Below are 6,480 nucleotides of genomic sequence, written 5' to 3'. Positions count from 1 at the left end.
AGAGTAGTCAAGTATGGCGTCTCCTTGAAACGAGCAGAAGTGTGTCATATCCGTCGACGCGCGAATTAAAATTCAAATCCAGAAATCCATCTGTAGGAGCCGACGCGATCGTCTCCGATCGTCAACGTCGTACCTTTTTATTCCCACCTTTTTTACGCACTCGAGCTTGAGTTATCGCTTGATATTTGCGCCGTTTCGTTTGCACGGTGAAGAGAACACTCGGCTCCTCGCGATAAAACTGCGCGCGCGTGTAGCTGCGAGTCATGACAGCACCGGCGTGGAATTCGGCGGGGCCGACCGTCGTTACCGGCATCGCAGAGGGCTCGTTAGTCTCATTTATATTCACGTTCTTTCGCTATAACTTATATCATGAAGAAGGAAGTTAGAACGCATCGCGCGCCGGGCAACGTCCTCCCCCTTTCTCGCTCTCCTCCTTCACGAGGAGACTGACGAAGCACTTTTAATCCCCGCTCTCGCGTCTCGTTGACAGTTTTTAAGCAGATGCTAATACTCGTCGACCGCCAACTTCATCGACGAAAGTCGATGCGTATAAACCGCAGGAAGCGAATCACACGCGCTCCCCGCCTCTCTCTCTCTCTCTCTCTCTCTCTCTCTCTCTCTCTCTCTCTCTCGGACTTTATGAATGCCTCGATGAGACATCGGTGTGTACACATTCGCATGCCCACCGATACCGATTATCGAACTTCGATTTACGTCGCCTTCGAGGAAAAACGACCGTGCGTGACAATCGCACGTCCGGAAGATGTTATCCGACAATTCGCACGCTGAAAAAAAATGTCACATTCAAGTGAATAATTACTCCAATACTTCTAAGCAAATTTTTACTTGGATTAAGTAATATATTTAATTGATTCAAGTAAAATTTACTTAATCCGAGTAAAAGTTTGTTTAAAAGTATTGGAGCAATTATTTACGTTTTTTTTTTCAGTGTAATAAATTATATCGCTGATGCTCGCCTTCCCATCGGATTTCGGACGAGGGAGGGCGCGCTTTGCCGAGGGGAGGGGGGATCGTAATTCGGAATAAGCGCATAGGGGGCTCACGCACGCGGAAGTTTCATTACCCCGCATTCTCGGTCGTCCGTGTCGCGCTTCTTTGTACCCCGGCCCGTGCAAAATTTCCCCGGGGTCCGACGCGACCGTAATTGGCCGAGCGTGTGCGGGAAAGTCGATTATTCGGCCGGATATTTCGGCGGCCGTTGTCGTGGGATTCGTCGAATTTTACAGCGAAGTGAACGGTCTTTATTATCGCACAGATGTGTTATTTCGAGGCGGGGATGACGAAGCAACGGTCGCAAGAATGCCGCGCCTCGAGCGTTTCCCAGCAGCGTGTGTCATAATGCGTGTCGCGATCGCGTTCAGATGATCAATCTTCGCGTCCCCGGCCGAGATGCTCGCCTCCAGATAACCGCGAATATCGTCCGTACTCTCGAAGCTCTCGTTCCAAATTGATTCGCTCACCCCTCGTGGACGAAGACTCGCGTCCTCCTTCCTCCCTTCCGCGCGTCCCGAAATCTTCACCTCTGCGTTAGACTTTTAATTCTACGACACGGGGAAGAAGCACAGACTTCGATGTATCGATGACTCTCCTATGAAATACGCCGTGTCGCGTTTATCCACTCCTCTTCTACGCTACTTACGCGCGCACAGATGCTTACTTTTCGTATATAATATATATTTTTCGGGGTAAGTTCGTTGATATGTTATATAAGGGAGACAGTAGTCTAGCGAATACATAGAAGGTCCGTGGGGAAATCTCAATGCCTGTAACGGAACAGGGACTGGATGAAAATGATCGGTGACGAGAAACGATGTCTATTACCGCGACTGAGCGTCTGCGCGAACATTCGACTTCATTAAAACTTGGTTTAAACAACTGAGAGCAATGGCTGGGCAGAAATCTCGCACAGAAATCTTCCCGTCGAGCTATTTTATCGGCTGCTGTTCAACAGGAAATTCAGTTACGCCAATGTAATTATTCTTTTTCGCACAGAAGCTAAAATCGTAGAACATACAGACGTGGAAGGGGAGTTGCTTTGTCTCCCGTGGGCTAAAAGTGTGTCCAAGTTGCGTGCGACGAAGAAAGGTGGACGTGGAAAATCGTTCTCTGCTGCGCCTACGAAGTCGTTGTCAAACAAGTTTTCACGCTTTTTAATTATTCTTTTTATATAATTAATTTATATAATTTTTCATATAATTAACTTTTTATATAACTAATTTTTTCACGCTGCATAATTGATCCGAATAGTTTGCTCGACTCTGAACGATACATCTACACTAATTTACCCCGACATTATAACGTCATTTATGACAGGTTGCGTGAACTATTTTAACGCACGTGGGACGATTATTTCTCTCTATATTCCGTCCTTTTTCTTCTAAACTTCTGCATATTTTTCTCTCTCGCGTGTAACTCGGGTACACGCTGCTTTCCCCTCTCATTTCTATATGTTCTGAAGTTAAAGTAACAAAATAGGTTCAATTTCAATTCTGACGATACAATTGCTTTTTATTTTTACTGTGATGAGATATTTTAACCCTGGTTGCACGGATGACTGGCGGCCCATCGAAATACATTTTCCGAAAGATACTAACAATCATCTATCTTGCGTGTACTTGTCAGTTAGGGGACTATTCTCGACTACCGCGGGAAATTGAAAACAACCCGCGCCCGGGGTCGTTGTTTTCTCTGCGGGAGAGCGCGCAATGAGATCACCGGAATATCCTGCCAGAGATGCTCAAATCGGACTTGCCCAGAATATCGTAATTGTGTGTACAATATTCGTTTTGAAAATAATAGAGTACTTCTCATATCATATCATATTAGTGTTTGAACAGATCATCTCCGAAACAATGTTGATCCTGTTGCCTTTATTCCAAATTTGTTTCCTTTCCTTAAATCGAAAAAGAAGAAGTAGAAGTATTTTTAGTTTCGTTTGACATATAACTTATATACGTTATAATTAATAGTTTTGCATGAAATAAAATCTCTCATATGATTGTCACTCCCATACAAATAAATATTATCATTTTTCTCCTTTTTTTATCGAAAATAACAATTCAAAGCGGAGGACATCTGTTATCCGCACGGTATATTACATTCAGATACGCAATCATCCCGGGATTAAATTTCCATTTCCGCTGTTTTGGCGTGAAAATAGATTGTTTGACGGTGGCATTAAAATTCAATCTGTAGAATTAAAAGTTTAAGTGAAAATTTAACGAGTATTATAGATCGTTAAAATAGATTTTCACCGAGCTATGGGGGTTTTCTCATCGAAATAGGCGCGTTTATCTTCAAGAGCGTCGAAATAGCGTAAAAATTTTGACTTGAGTGAACAATGATACAGGCATTGCGAACAATAAAACAATCCGCAGCGATATGGCGCACGCTTTTTTTTCCGCGTCGTTTTCCGCATTCGTCATTGTCGTAAGCCGCTCCGTCGTCCCTCGAGATTCCGGAGTAGCGTGGAATTACGATCCGAGCGGGACTTCGCCATCCTTTTATCGTCTCTCTCTCGTGCGCCGGACCTCGCAGTGATCTCGTTTATTACCAACCACCCTCGTCGATGCGACTGCCGTCTCGCAGGGGTGCGTGCGAATGACTCATCCGACGTAGTTTCGGCTGAGGGCGGCGATATAAAGGCGACTCTCTAACGATGGAAAATGGTCGCGGTGCATTGCGGAATCAATCTAGTACGATGATATTCGAAATTTCTCGAAGTGGCGTCCCGCTGAAACGAGGAAAAAGAGAGAGTATTTTCACTCGATGCGGTAGTGAAAATGCTGCTCGAAATCGCAAGAATGTTTCACGCTCGAGCTTTGGATCGGGTTCCGACTCTGTCCTGGTGAGTGTTTCAATCGGTTCGAGTGAATTTTTGTTCCCCCGACGGCGGGATTTACGTCAGATTCATTCTTCAGTTTCGCGTGAAGATATCCATTCGACAATTCAGAGCGCAGAACGCCAACTCTGTGCCAAAGTTCCTCTAAATATAAATAAAAAAGCACTATCGGGAAGATCAGTTTGACCATCTGAATCACATGAACGAAGTATTTATTCTTTATCTAGCGACTAAGAACATATTTTTCTAAGACTTGAGAAATTCATTTGAAAATTTTCAGCGAGTGTTATTTCATTTTCAAAGCTACTTGAACAAATCTTGGGGAAAAATCATAGAAAAAGATCTTTTTCTTACGTGGATCCCGAAAGTCCAACCATCGCGATGAGTGGAGTTTAAAAGAATACGCGAGAGATGTGCCGCTAAATTATAATATTTTCGTTATATAATATATATGTTAGTGCATTTACAGCTAAATAAAATCTTTTCCGCCAGGTTATAACGAGAACCTTCGAATGATGGGGAAGGTTTTCTTACTTATTTAGACTAATTATTATTAACCTTTCATCGCAATTAACCTTTCTTCCCTCACTCATCGCTCGCTTCAAGCAATACGCAAATAAGCCGCCAACTTTCGATACGCCGAAGCGCCAATAACGCTTCTTTATTCATATTTCGAATTTTCTCCCACACGAGCGAAGAAATAATGATTCAAGTTCGAGTGAACTTTGTACTCTCGTCGAAGTTTCGTCCCGAGGAAGACCGAAGTCGCTTTCCCCTTCCATGTCTCGTTGCGCTTCGTATCGATTGTGTCCATCGCACTCGCTTGCGAAATCGCGTCCCGGCGGAGGACGAAGGAGGGAAAATTCGTTCGTCGATGGTCGTCAGGACGAAACAGAGGGCGGCGGTGACGATTAACTGTGACCGGTTCGGCAACACGATCCCGCCCGTTGAACGCGACGGTGTACGGTTTCTGCTTTATATACCTCGCCGGCCCCGCGAATCCCTCTTCCTATGCGAGAGAGCTCACGGGTTTACTTCGCGCCGGCTTTGTTACGCGAAACGACAAAAGCGTTTTGTTCGACGTACGTGTACTCCCCACCTCTCCCCCTTGCCGCCTCCCGTGCGTCAAGTTTATTATAATGTTCCGCATGTACGTGTCACCGTACGTCTGACACCCTCGCTGTGACTATCCGCCATTTTCGGAAGCCGACAGATGCGTTTCCCAGCCGTTCGGCCAGCGCGAACAAACGACGAAGACTCCAGCGAAGTTAACGCCGTTTGCGTTTCCGGCCGGACGAGAACACCGGCGTCTCTCATTGTGCGGAACTTCGCGCTCGGTGTATCTGCGGTATCAGCGGAAATATGATCGAGGTGGGGAAAAATTTCAGTGCGACACGTTCGATAACGAGAAACTGCGTATCTCCGAAACGCTCGTTCGAACGTGCGTTGAAACTCGATCGAGATAATCGAAGACGATTGACTAAGTGGAGATCTCTTTCCGAGCCCGTGTACAGTCGTCGTTTGAAACTCGCCTCAGGTGAGATCACTCGGATTTGAGTGCGCAAATGGATATGAGCTTTTTCCGCTCGCAAATTTCATGTCGCGCGTATCATATGTGATTCAAATAAAAAAATCTCACATCAGACTCCGAATTTAGATTCTGAACGTCTCGCAAGGACAAGTTTCGGATGACGAGTATTAATGCAGGCCTCCGGGGGGAAATTATTTCAGAGATAATTTGAAGGAAAACAAAGAGAGGTCGTAAATTTATTTATTTATTTATTTTATACCGTCGCAGCAAATCAATCATTATGTAGGATATTTAAGTGCTATTTGGTATTTTACCATTTATACTATTTAGTGTTAGACTCCAGGTGACCAGTTCCGGGTCAATAGTTTCGACCGTATATACACGTGCATAAGACTGAAAATCGCGTGACTCTCGTTCCATGACGCTGTGCGGCCGAATTCTCGCCTAAATAATACCGAGACAACGAAGAGTCAATCATACGAACCGAATTTTCTCCCCCCGCGTATCGAGCGACCCTTAACCCTTAAATGCATCATAACATAGTTCTGCATCGTATGATTTTTTAGCTCAATAAATAGCAACTCTGTTTCCCGTTCATTCAAATTATTTTATTAAAAAAAAAATCATGCATTTAAAAAGTCGCCTTTTTTTGGAAAATTTGGTCTCTCGCGGAATTACCGGCGGATCTTGCCGGCGAAACGCGGCTTAATCAGTTACACACCCCCTCCGGAATTTCACCAAGACGCGGCTTGTTCTCCTACCCCGATCCACGATCGATTTCCACCGCACTTACGAATGACGGGGCTCGTCTTTAACAGGATATCCCCGACGGTGCTTAACTCGACGGGCGGGCTAGAAAATCGAGTAATCGAGCGCGCGCGCGCTTCCGGCAGATGCTAATGACGAATGCGTTCCTCTCGCATACGCGTCGTCATCGTTTTGTTCGCATCGTAATTCGCGAACACGGCCGCCGAATCCATCGATGAGCGCGCGCGGCGCGCGTAATTGATAAATGCGCCGCGCGGGAGCGGCGCTCTCGCAACCAACGAGACATTCATCATCGTTTAGTCCCCCCCCCCCCCCCCCC

This window comes from Dinoponera quadriceps, unplaced genomic scaffold, assembly GCF_001313825.1.
Source record: "Dinoponera quadriceps isolate SergipeBrazil2010 unplaced genomic scaffold, ASM131382v1 scaffold115, whole genome shotgun sequence".
Classification (NCBI taxonomy): Eukaryota; Metazoa; Arthropoda; class Insecta; order Hymenoptera; family Formicidae; genus Dinoponera; species Dinoponera quadriceps.
This window is presented reverse-complemented; position numbering follows the sequence as displayed.